The sequence below is a fragment of the Sciurus vulgaris genome (genome assembly GCF_902686455.1).
Source record: "Sciurus vulgaris genome assembly, chromosome: X".
Lineage (NCBI taxonomy): Eukaryota > Metazoa > Chordata > Mammalia > Rodentia > Sciuridae > Sciurus > Sciurus vulgaris.
The window spans coordinates 70,546,850-70,560,231 of record NC_136471.1 but is presented as its reverse complement, the minus strand read 5'-3'; the positions used below and the strand labels follow the sequence as shown (position 1 = coordinate 70,560,231).

The 13,382-nt window shown below is 36.4% G+C and overlaps 1 protein-coding gene and 1 pseudogene across 4 annotated transcripts in view; one reads left to right on the top strand and one right to left on the bottom strand.

Moving 5' to 3' along the window:
• Nucleotides 1-13,382, bottom strand: part of HMGN5 (high mobility group nucleosome binding domain 5) — a 53,997-nt gene that overhangs the window by 23,562 nt on the left and 17,053 nt on the right. The gene's annotated exons all lie outside the window — the stretch shown is intronic.
• LOC306650890 (large ribosomal subunit protein P1-like) lies at nt 6,109-6,564 on the top strand (annotated as a pseudogene). Its single transcript has one exon. The product of its transcript is annotated as a large ribosomal subunit protein P1-like (transcript).

The following is a 13,382-nucleotide window of genomic DNA, read 5'->3' as shown; positions in this document are numbered from 1 at the left end:
AATATGTATTTATGATGAGGGGGTAACTTTTAACATTAATAAAAAGTGACACTTTTCTTTTGCTTCTAATGTAATTGGTATATATAGATTTGAAATGTAAACATAATTTATTAATATACTTGAGTATTTTTGTCACCAAGATATGTTTCATACAAACTAACCTTCATAGACTGTATGGGAACCTTTGAATTTGAATATTTATAGCTATGAAGATAATACAATTATGAGAAAAATGTTTCTGATATAGTCATAGGTGAAGAAAACTCATTGAAAATTGTTTTATAGTGTGATCTCACCTCTCAATCATATATCAACCTTGATAAAGACATGTAATCATCTTTGGAAGTTGTCTGAGTTTTCCTGATTTAGGAATATTTGTGGTTTATTGAAGAACATTATTTTAGATAAAAGATCAATAGAAATCTTAAAAATTTTTTCTATCAGTGATTTAAGATGGCCATGTGGCAATATCTAAGGAGAAATAACTTGTGTATAGAGTTTTTCAGCTGACAACTTCAACTAATCATTCTATAGACTGGGTTTTTGGTTCAGTCTGCAATTTTGGTGTCTTTCACAGAATGCTTCATACAAACTTACATGTAATAATCCGCTAGTTATTCATATGTAATGAGTTATTTCCAACCGCTGATGGATGACTTTAACCTTTCCAGAGTAGAGGTACTCTTTGTTTTACATGGCTCTGCCACTCCATTTCTTCCAGACTTGCATGACAATGTGTCCACTCAGAGGTTCTGGCTACACAGCACGTGCATATTTTGAACTTGAATTGCCATAAGAATACTACCTATAGCATAATATATGAGCTGTGTTTTTTAATTGAACTTATTCTAATTTGTGATGACTGACCCCTTGGATATGGTGTACAAGTTGCCATGAGGCCTGAGTGTCCATGACAATATATAAAGAAGTCACCAATTGACCCAGATAATGAAAAGATGTCCCTGATCCAATATCTGTGAATGTCCCTCTGAAACTATATAGAGAAGCCACATATAGGAATTCTGGACAACAGCCCTGACTGAATCCAGCCAAAGCCAGCCCCAGTCAAATCCCCAGTAACTGATTTGCATCAACTTCCAGACCTATGAATGAATTAGCCTTCAAATAGTTTTACTATATATCTTTGAGTATTCCCAGTTAAAGTCTTAGATATTTTGGAACAAAAAACAAAACCAAAAAAATTCTATTGTGTCCTTTCCAAATTCTTAGCCCACAGAATCTGTGAACTTAATAAAATGGTTGTTGTTCTGTGCCTTTAAGTTTGGAATGTTTTGTCACTCAGTTATAATTAACTGGAATATAATGTGTTACTTGGAAATGGAGTGCTGCTATAACAAAGCTTGAAAATGTGTGCCATTGGCTTTAGGACCAGGCAGCAGATGGAAGATGAAAGGGAACAGAAGAGAGTAGTAGAAAAAGACTACAGGAGTGCAGGCCTTATAGAAAAAAAAGAAAGAAAGAAAGAAAAAGACTACAGGGCCTTGAAGAGGCTGTTGGTGAGGGATTAAAGAAATGTAAGGTAAATTGGAAGCTGAAGGGAAGGGAGTCTCTGTTACTATAGAAGCAGAAATCCAGTAACGCACTTCTGTGGTAACATAGAGAATAGGATATATACCTAGTAAACTTGATAATCTAACTAATAATAACCACAACCTGGTGAGTGTAAGATTCATTATTAAAACCTCAAAAGGATGGTGAGCCAGTTCCTCCTGAAACCTTTCAGAGACAAAAGGCCTTCTAAGGATTGTAAGTACTTAACTTACAGATCATTTTGCTAAATAGTGGAGCTTCTAAAAAGTTGAAGGAGAGTTATCCCACAGCAGTCTCTCAGGGAACCCAAGCTAATGAAACCTATACAAGTCTACTTTACTTATGGCTTTTGTCTAATGGAGTGGATTATAAATTAGTACACAGAAGGTCCACAAAATTTTTCAAGGAATTATATACTAGGTTAGGCTGAAAGGGACAAAGATAGTACAAAATGGAATACTGACTACTTTGGACTTCAGCCTATTCCAGGAGGAAGCAGGCTGAGAAAACTACTCAACTGCAAATATAAGCTATGTTTTAGTGAAACTTTATGAATCAGAGAGTGAGACAAAGAGATTAGAGGCAGAGTAAGAAGTGATGAAGAATAACTCTTGAACAGTAGATCAGAACAAGGAACTGGCAACATGTGCTCAATTAGATTTCAGAATTGTTATTCAGTGAATATTGCCTTCTTTCCTTTTTTCCATGGGGAAGTTTATAGCAGTTATTCTAGGCCTTCTTCTATAGTTGTATGTTGGATTTGTAGAAATCACTTGTAGCTTTAGTTTGTCTTCAGGTCAAGGTCAGCTCAAAGATCTATAACCAAAGATTCAAACTTTAGAATCTTCATCTGTACCTGGACCCAATTTAGATAATGAGATCTTTCAATTGGACTCGTGTCATAATATCATTCAACTATAGGTTTTATTTTGCATAAGGGAAGGGTCATTTTTTTTTTATCCAGTGGAAAGATTGTGGGAGGTTGTATTTACTAGGATGAGTAAAACGATATATTCAATACCACGTGTGCTTCTTAAAATATGATCCTGACATTTCTTTCATCAAAAAGGTTGAGTCTATTTTCCTTCTCATTCAATCTTAGGGCAATTGTTATAATGGTAAGTGATACTGTGTAACTTCTGACTCATAAAAGATAATAAAGCTTCCATTTCATGGTTCTTTGGACACATGCTCATGAAAACCAGTTGTTACACTGTAAGATGATCCAAGCAGCTATTTGTGAAGGATACATGCACATATTCTACCTGACAGGTCCAGCTGAGGTCATAACCAATAGTCGGAATCAACAGAGAGACATGGGAGAGAGTGAGGATTCAGATAATGCTATGCTTTAGACTTTGTATCTTTCCAGATGAGGCCTTACTCACTGGACTAAATTCCCTAATTCAGAACAAATCAGTTGTTGTATGTCACTACATTTGGATGGTGAGTTATATAGTAATTGGAATGGCATTAGATAACTGATACCTTTTATTTCTAAACAAGGTTCTAAGCAGACAGTTAGAATGTGCTATTAGATGGTGCTGGCAGAGGAATTCTATATTTTTAGATTTTGGTTGATTTTTTGTTTTAGTCCTAAAATTGTTTTGCTATGGAAAACTCATTATTGTTTGACTGGCAGATTTTCCAAGAGATATATCTGATAAATATACTATAAATGTCAAATATTTCAGTCTTTTTCAACATCTCTACCTTCCTAATATACCCTAAGGGGGTAACCATTTCTAGTAAATAACAGCCCCTCACTTAGCAGTGATTTTTAGGGGCAAGGATAGGAGTATGTATCATAATCTTCAAAGGATTGGAGAGGAGAATGTGTTCTTTGAAGTAGTACTCAAGCCCTGGAGGTTGTTATGAGGTCTCCATTTGAGATTCACTGATCAGGACACTAATATACTTCTGAGACCCAAGACAGGATACTGTACAGATTTCCAATACTCTTCATCCAAGGACATTGAAAAGAACTAAGGAAAGTGTAAGGAACTGAAATTATTTTACAAATGTACTTGGTTTGGTGTTTCAAAACTTCTTAAAAGTGGTCCTTGGGTCAGTATAAAATATCAGGGATATACAATAGCAGATAGAGACCACACATAATCAAAGCTATATTAGGGAATAACAGAAAAGTTGTCTTTAATTTTTACTGGCTCTTACAACATCAGTGATCTACTTCCACTCAAATAACAAACTTTTTCAATAGTGCTGAATAAGTCTAAAGTTTTATTATCAAATTTTAGCTGAATGTATTTATTATGTGGTCTGACTCATATCAATTTGTTATGTGATGGGAGTACAACTAAGTCCAAGATAACACAAGACGAAAGGATAACACATCTGAAGGATGACTGTGTGAGTTTATCGCCCTTCTCTCTAATTCTTCCTTTCCTAACACATGCTGGCATTTTATAACCAGGGCCCTTCCTCCCTTCAACATTGTGTAGCTATATTGTCCCATCTCTTTTATATTTTGTTAATCTAGTACTGAGATTACTTTGTCCACTTATCTTAACTTGGGTCTATAATGTTATTTATTTCATTATGAATGCTTCTTATTCCTTTTTCTGTGACATTCTTTCTCCTTACTTTGGCCCAAGGTCAATGCCGCCCTAATTTCTGGATTGCTCTATTATTTATTTCTCTTGTTCAAGATAAAAGCTAAAGTCACATGTGACACTGAACAAAGAAGCTGGATTATGGGAAAGGGGATAATAAGGTGGCATCTAGGTTTTAATTATAATATTAGATGTAGAACAATTGAGGTTCTCAAAGAACCAGAGGCTTTATAGCAGGGAAGACTTCTGGAAACTGTTTTATTATATAACCCTTAAAGTCTACTTTATCAGTCAAGCTATTGAAGGATGACATTGTTTCATTACAAAGAAATTCACTAGATTATAAGCTCTTCTAAGGTCTGGAATTTTTGTCAGTTTTGTTTACTGGTGTGGCCCAAGTGTATACAGTACTCCCTGACATATAATGTTTGCTTAATATCAATTTTTATTTATTTTTAAATGCAACTCACTTTCTGTCTGTGGGATAACCTGATATAGTGGAAAATCATTAGATTTGGATTGCTCCTTCAACTGACATCAAATGTTAGAGTTACCTAAGATTTTGGTATGGATTACTTCCTCTTAAACCTGTATTTTTTTCCTTTTCTGATCCAATCCACTCCTATGATTCATTTACCATCTACAAGCTGATGATGCCCACATTTCTATTTCTATCTCCAATTCCATATATTCAATTATCTACTTGACATCTCTGCTTGAATGAGTCACTGGCACCTCAAACTCATCATATTTGAAATTGAACTCATTATATTTCCTGTATATCAGCCATTGAGATGAGCTGAATCAACCCTGATGTGATGTATATAGCATTGATTGAGGCTAATTTTAGCCCTCTTAACTCCTAGTATATTACTTCCTGCAACAGACTGATCCTTAACAAAATTCCTCTAACTTTTTTCTATACACTTCCTTACAAGAAGTTAGAACTAAACAATTCTCAACCTCTATTCCTTTCTTGTGAGCATCATTCCAGAAAATTTGAAATGTAAGACCTAAGTTAACTTAAAGTTTTGGGTCTTTATGAGCTCTGGGAAGTAGAATAAGAGGTGGAGAAGGAAGATCAGGGTGAGGTCCATGCTACAGTCTCCATATAAATAGAGGCAACTATTAAAGGAACAGTTCATTGTAACCTCGAATGACTTAAAGAAATAACAGTATCAAATGACAATAAGGATGTTTTTGATATTGTCACCATTAACATTTTGGGTCAAATAATTCTGTGAGGAGGGAGAGGTGAAAACTGGCCTGTATATTGTATGATGTTTAGCAGCATTCTTGATCTCTACCTGCTCAAAGCCAGTAGCATCATCATCCCAGTTGTGATAAAAAAAAAATTCTGCAAACATTTTTAAATATCTCTTGAGTGAAAAAATTGCTCACATTTGATAGCCACTGATTTAGGAGGATTTCTTTATCGGAGATTGATGATCTAAGAAATCATATTAAAGAACAATTGAATAATGAGATTATTACTAAGTATTCCATCCATATGTGTCACTTATTTGTGGAGTGAGTGAAAATGGCCAGAAAAGTTTGAATGGACATGGATTATACTCACCATTACTGTAACCAGATAGAAGATGTACAGTATGGCTTGCCAAAACCTAGTAATAACTATATTATATTTATAGATCATGAATCACCAAATTCTACGAACTGAAGTAGATGAAAGGAAATAACGATCTTTATTAGTTTTAAAGTATACTTCAAGAGGGGCATGGTGACACACACCTTTAATCCCAGCATCTTGAGAGGCTGAGGCAGGAGGATCATGAGTTCAAAGCCAGCCTCAGCAACTTCGTGAGGCCCTAAGCAACTCAGAAAGACCCTGTCTCCAAATAAAAGTATAGCTTCTTTCCTCTGCTGCTGCCAAGGTGCTTGGTCCTTCTGAGATGCTAAGGCCACGTAGAGGTGAGGCCCTCACTTCATCCATCGACCAACACCGTGCCTGGCAGTCAGCACCATGGCCACTGTTTCCAAGCTGGCCTGCCTCTACCCTGTCCTCATCCTGCATGATGACGATGTTAACATCACAGAGGATAAAATCAGTGCCCTCATTGAAGCAGCTGATAAATGTTGAACCTTTTTTGAATGATTTGTTTGCAAAGGCCCTAGCCAATGTCAACAATGGAAGTATCGTTTGCAATGTAGGGGCTGGTTAGCCTGCTCCAACACTTGGTGCAGCACCAGCAGGAGTTTCTTCTCTCTCCACCAGGGCTTCCTCAGCTGAGGTGAAGAAAGTGGAAGCAAAGAAAGAAGAATCCGAGGAGTTCGATGATGACATGGGCTTTGGTCTTTTTGACTAAGTTCTTGTAACCAGTTCAATAAAAAAAACTGAACTTTGCTGATAAAAAAAATTAAAATAAAATTTTTAAAAAGGCTGAGGATGTGACTTAGTGGTTAAGTGCCCCTAGGTTCAATCCCTGGTCTCAAAAAAATAAAATAAAAGTAAACTTCAGAGGAGACAATAATTTCTTCTACTTCACAATACCTAATGTAAAGGTTACAGGTTGTATGAACTTCTTTAAAAGGATTAGTAGTTCTAAATGGTCCTAAATGACAGTATTGCCTTTGTCAGGGCAATGGAGGAATATAAATGGTGACTAAAAGTCCCATGCTACCTAGGTATAGGCAATTTGAAAATATCTATAGAAAAGTAATACATCCATGGTAACTATATTCAAGAAAGATAAATGCAAAAGAACTCATAGAAGTCCAGACAAAGGCTCATATGTTCTTGGTTCCAGTCAACCCAGCTATATTACCAACAAAGTCCCGAATATCCATGTCAGTATCATTGCTGCCATTCAGTTCCAGTATATCATATGATGTGGTCTTCACTGTCTTCAATCACTTCTTTAAGAGGGAGCTGAATGTCATTTTCAGATTAAATGTGACTGGGAATAAATGGATGATTTCTGTTTATAATTTAATGGTTTAAATCTATACTACATGGTCAATATCAGGAACAAATACATGTGTATGTCATCTTCAGTGTGCCACCAAAAGAAAATGGAAACATTCCTTATGGGTAAAATTAGGTTTATTTGGAATTCTCAGGTACTCTGGAAAGGCAACAATGCTTGAAAACACAGGCCTACCTATAGACATTATCTATAGTAGCTGTCAGCTATGTTGTGTTTTGTAAATCCTTGCTGCCTCAATATGTGGGGAGTAGAGATGTAGAGCTTGATGAATTAAAAGAAAGGATTTTCCATCTTTGGGATGTTGACCCTTTTATGTTAGTGTATTTCAAGAGTGTTTATATGAAAAAATGTTCAACATCTCTAGTAATAAGAGAAATGCAAATCAAACCCACTCAGATTTCATCTCACCCCAATTAGAATGGCTATTATCAAGAAAACAAGTAACAATAGGTGTTCACAAGGATGTAGGGGAAAAGGTATACTCATATATTGCTTGTGGGATTGCAAATTGTTGTAGCCACTCTGGAAAGCAGCATGGCGATTCCCTAGAAAACTTGGAATGGAACCACCATTTGACCCAGCTATCCCACTCCTCTGTATATATCCAAAAGGATTTAAATCAGCATACTTTAGTGACATGGCCACATCAATATTTTTTGCAGCTCAATTCACAATTGCTAAGCTATGAAGCAACCTAGAAGCCTTTCACCAGATGAATGAATAAAAAAACCGTGGTATATATACACAATGGAATATTACTCAGCCATAAAGAATAATAAAATTATGGCATTTTCAGGTAACTGGATGGAGTTGGAGAATATCATGCTAAGTGAGATAAGCCAATCCCAAAAAAACATAGGTCAAATGTTCTCTGTGATAAATGGATGATGATATATAAATGGGGGAAGGAGGTAAGGGAATAATGGAGGATTGTTGGATTATGTAGAAGGAAATGAGGAGTGGGGAGAGGGCAGGGGGAAGGAAAGATAATACAGTGAGACAAACTTAATTACCCTATGTACATGTATGATTACACAAATGGTGTGACTCTACTTCATGTACAACCAGAGAAACGAAGAGTTGTACCCCATTTGTGTAAAATGAATTAAAAAAATTTAAAAACTAAAAAAGTGTTTTTACTATTATCCACAGATGGCATATATTTCATGGTTCTATTCAGTAAACATAGATGCACACACACACACACACACATATATGTGCACACACATAAGTGTATAACTGAAAGAGTAGGTTCATAAAACAATTATTTTATAAATGCCATATATTATTTTATTTCTTATTCTATCCTTTATACATAATCTTGTGAAAATACTGTTTGTGACCCACACAACTGATTTCATAACAATGGTTTATTGTCTGAAGCTTTAAAATATTTTTCCATGTGATTACATTTTATCTTAAGAATGACATAACTTGAAAGTAGTAAATCAGGTATTGTGTCAGGCTTTATGCTAGTATATGTAAAGGAAATAGAAACATTTGATTTTTTCAGAACATATCAGCATGTATTTGTGAGAGCATTGAAAAATAACTATAACTATATAAACAAAAGAACCTAGAACTAATTGAGTCTGTATTTCGTTTCCTCTTCTCTCTCCTCCTTCTTCCTTCCTTCCTTTCTTTCCTTTCCTTTCTTTCTTTCTTTCCTTTTTTCTATTTGCCAAGGGTGATTGAAGTCATTAAATTCACTGTAAAATTTCTGCATAATGCAAAGAACCTCTAAATTGGCAGCCTTTTTCAAACAAACCTTAATGGCAAGTCCATAGATATAATGAACAAAGAATTCTTTTTTATAAAACCAGCTAGCAGAACTTGTGGCAGCAGACTCCTAGAAACCAATTATTTCACTCACTGTGTCCAAAATTAAAGGCTTCTCATCACATTTACCTGAATTTTATGGAATAAATACTTCTCTCTATACAAGCTATTATGCAAAGTATTCCAGGAAACCTCTATATATGGAATGTTATGTAAAGTACTCCAGGTGATGAAAACATAAAAATCCAGAACCACACCATCTAGACTCTCATGATATTCACAACTTAAAAGATTTTATTGGACATTGGTGAGTATAATAGTATACAAGGAGTGATGACAGGGCAAAAGGTCAATAGAACCAGGACATAACATTCTTAGTATATGGGAACACTGTGTCTACAGACCTCAAATTTGGAGTGGCTGTTGAGACTAGAGATGCAATAAATTTGGCCTAGCGTGGCTGTATGAAAGTGAGAAACTACAGGGAATGCCCAAATGAAATACTACTGTGGCAGACAGCAGTGTTGTCAGTGTTGAAGCATGGTCCCATGGACTTTAAGATGAGTGATGTGTACTCTTGTAGATTCTGGACCTCCTTGTCCAGCGTAAAATCAAATAATAAGTGCACATCTATACCCCATTTAATGGGGCTAAAGTCCAAGACTAACTGCCTAAAATGACCCCAAAGAAAATGGGTCAATTTCTAATATGGAAGGCCTACGTATATAACACTTGCCTATAGATGAATTTAGGAATTTTTTTTCCTAATTATGTGAGCCTGGTGCTTTGTAATTGAGGCTTTCTTTCCTTGTAAAAAATCTTTGTAGTACACATTTCAGTTTGTATATACCCTCTGGAATAAATTCTTTCAAGAATGGAAAAATAAGCCTTTTTAAATTTATATAATGTAAGCTTGAGGCTTTAATAATACATAGTGAATGAGCAGTGATTTTTGAACATGTGTCATCTCCAGAAAGGCTGAATGTCTACATCTTTGAGGTAAGAAGGAGCAAGAATTGAAGGGAAAATGCTCATCTCAAAAGAGTGCTAATTCCTTAACTTCAATTAGAATAGTATTATCAAGAACACAAGCAATAATAAGTGTTGGCATGGATGTGGGGAATAAAAGCACACTCATACATTGCTGGTGGAGTTGAAAATTGGTGCAGCCACTCTGAAAAGCAGTATGGAGATTCCTTAGAAAACTTGGAATGGACCCACCATTTGACCCAGCTATCCCACTCCTCGGCCTATACCCAAAGAACTTAAAATCAGCATATTACAGTGATGCAGTCACATCAATTTTCATAGCAGCTCAATTCACAATAACTACATAGTGGAACCAATCTAGATGCCCTTCAATTGATGAATGAATAAAGAAGCTGTGGTATATATACATAATGGAATATTACTCAGCCATAAAGAAGAATAAAGTTATGACATTTGCTGGTAAATGGATGAAGTTGGAAAATATCATGCTAAGTGAAATAGGCCAAGCCCAAAAAACCAAAGGCTGAATGTTTTCTCTGATAAGTGCATGACAATATACAATGAGGGATGTGATGGGGGGAAGAGAAGAATGAAGGAATTTTGGATGGTGTAGAAGAAAATGGGGTGGGAGGGAATGGGGGACAGAAAGATAGTAGAATGAAACAGACAGTACTACCCTATGTATGTGTATGATTATATGAATGGTGTGAAACTGCATTGTGTACAACCAGAGAAATGAAAAGTTGTACCCCATTTGTGTACAATGAATCAAAATGCAGTCAGTAAAAATAAAAAAGATTTTTGTTGGGGGCTGTGCCATGTTGGCGGCGCCGGGATGGTGCCTGATCACATCGGCAGCGAGGAGGTTAATTGACATAAGCACACTCAGGTGATTTTCTCGTCCACGCACACAATGTATGCGCTTGTGTTCTCGAGCACTAATTGCCTGCTCCGACGTCTTGCCGAATCTTTGCGTAAGAGGCGTGGCCCTGCTCTCCGCCTCCTGGAGGTGATGTAAGCAAAGGCAGAGCGAGACAGACACAGCAGCCATTAGCAGAAAAACAGCAGCAGAAGACACGCGCGGAAGCAGCTAGTAGGGACGAACGGCAGCCATTAGCAGAAAAGCAGCCAGAGGGAAAAACACGCTCCAGCAGCCATTAGCAGAAAAGCAGTAGAAGAAGACACACGTAGGGCAGCAGCCAGAGGGAAAGACACGCTATAGCAGCCATTAGCAGAGAAGCAGCTAGACACACGTGCGGCAGCAGCGAGTAAGGGCAGCAGCGGAAGGCAGATCGCCGAACGGAGAACTGAGACGCATCACTAGGGCACCTTAGGTAGACGTACCCTTAGTTCACAGGATGCAGGACTTTAAGGTGTAGCAAGTCTCTTCCTCTAAGCTCTAAGCAAAGCCTGTCTTTCTCTCAAAGTTTCTCTCGTAAGCAAAGTCTTTCTCTCTGAAAAGCGGGGTCTCTCTCTCTCTCCTCTCAAAGCAAGTAAACCTCATTTCCTCTATCCTCTATGAACAAACAAGCAAGAAAGCAGTGCACTAAAGAGAAAGATAGAAGTGCCTCAGTTTCCACTCCACCACCCATAAGACCCGTGCAAGTTGTTGCTGCAGGCGGTGACAAATATCCACGGATTTTGGAACCACAAAGAGCCAGCGACAGATTTTAATAAAAAAAAAAAAAAAAAAAAAAAAGAAAGAGTGCTAATTCCCAAGAGAAGTAACTTGAAATCTGGATTATATCCCAATGTTATCCTATTACCCTAGTTGTGTGAGGAGAGGAGGTCGCATAGTCCAGGGATATTTCTTATGTGAGACTTTGGGCTTTTGAATAAAACTTAGAGTGCTTAGAGAAAGAAATGCTTGTTTTCCCATTCTTCCAGTAACTGATTCCTCAGTGAAGATACTGGTAGCACATACTACAGTTTTTTTTTAACAAAGCAGAGAAAATTGTAGGGGAAGTCTCAGGATGCTCCTGAGCCCTATTCAGTTTAGGTTTTTGATATGTCTGAGTATACTTGGAGATTTGGTGGGATAAACATGCCAGGAGCCTTGCTACCTGAAGGGTTGATTATCAACTAATTGGTAATGTATAATGAGAAATGCTAATATATCCCAAATTCCTCAGATGTACCATTAATATTCCACTAAATACCACAATAAAACTTTGAAAGAACATTCTAAAAATTAATTTTCCCTTAAAGAAGAAAATGTCACAGAACTCAAGATAGTTCAAAGGATTCCTGTCTAATATAGCATAAGTGTATGTCACCCAGTTAAACTAGTCAGTACCCCAGCTCATTCATAGGAACTCATATTTTAATAATAGATAACATGAAAGAAGGGAGGTGAAAAAGAGGAAAACATAATGAACCACTTCACCAATATTTTTAAATATATTTTTAGTTGTAGATGGACACAATACCTTTATTTTGTTTACTTTTTATGTGGTGCTGAGGATCGAACCCAGTGCCTCACATGTCCTAGGCAAGTGCTCTACCACTGAGCCACAAACTCAGCACTCACCAATGTTTTCATGACACATTAAGTGTTCAAACCTGACACCAATTTATCAGAAGCATTAATGCTAGTAATCTCAGATGACAGATGGCATCTTCAGTCTATATAGCTCTCCTGGGCAAGGACATCAGCAGCCTTAATGTTAAAATGTCTAGTAGTACCACTGGCAGCAAGAACTATCAGTCATGAGTAGGGAGTGGTAACTAAAGAGGCAGTGGATCCCATGGCTTCTTTTGGCATAGAAGGCATTTCTACATTAAAGACAGGGAAAAACTAGAGAATTATGTAGCAGCCAAGAGAACTGGTTCACAGGCATCTGAGAAATGCTCCCTTAGTACTCTCAAACCTGTTGTGATGCACTAGGTCCAAGAAGGGAATGAAACAAAGTAGGTGTTAAATTTCTTAGAGCAAGTGTGTCCAATGTAATAGAAATATCATTTGATGATTGTTAATATAACTATTGCATTCATGATGATGAGGCCTGGGAAATGAAAATCACATATGGTTATATTGTTTTTAAGTAGAAAATAAATATACAACAGAAAAAAGAATAGAATATATTAGAATGAAGCAAAACGAGACATAATCACTTTGTCTAGTAATGTTGATTATATAATTTATAAAAATGTAGGTGAATGCACTAAGGGCACAAATAGTAAAATAAATGATCCCTCAAATACCATTAATGAGAGATTATCTCTGAGCTGTATCATTGATGAACTATATTAATTATCAATGAGAAGTTGATTATCAACAAACTGGTAATATATACTGAGAAAAGCTAATATATCTCAAACACTTCAAATGTACACTAATAGTATTTTAAAAACCACAATAAAACATCACAAAGGTATTAAACAAGTCCTGTGTGTTAGGTAGTTTATATAAGCTATCTCACTCATCTTAACAGTAATTCTATATATTAGGTACAACTATTTACATTTTGTAGGTGGTTCTGAGAGATTGGCTCTCTGAGTTATACTACAAATACATGGAAGAATTGAGCTTGCAATACTA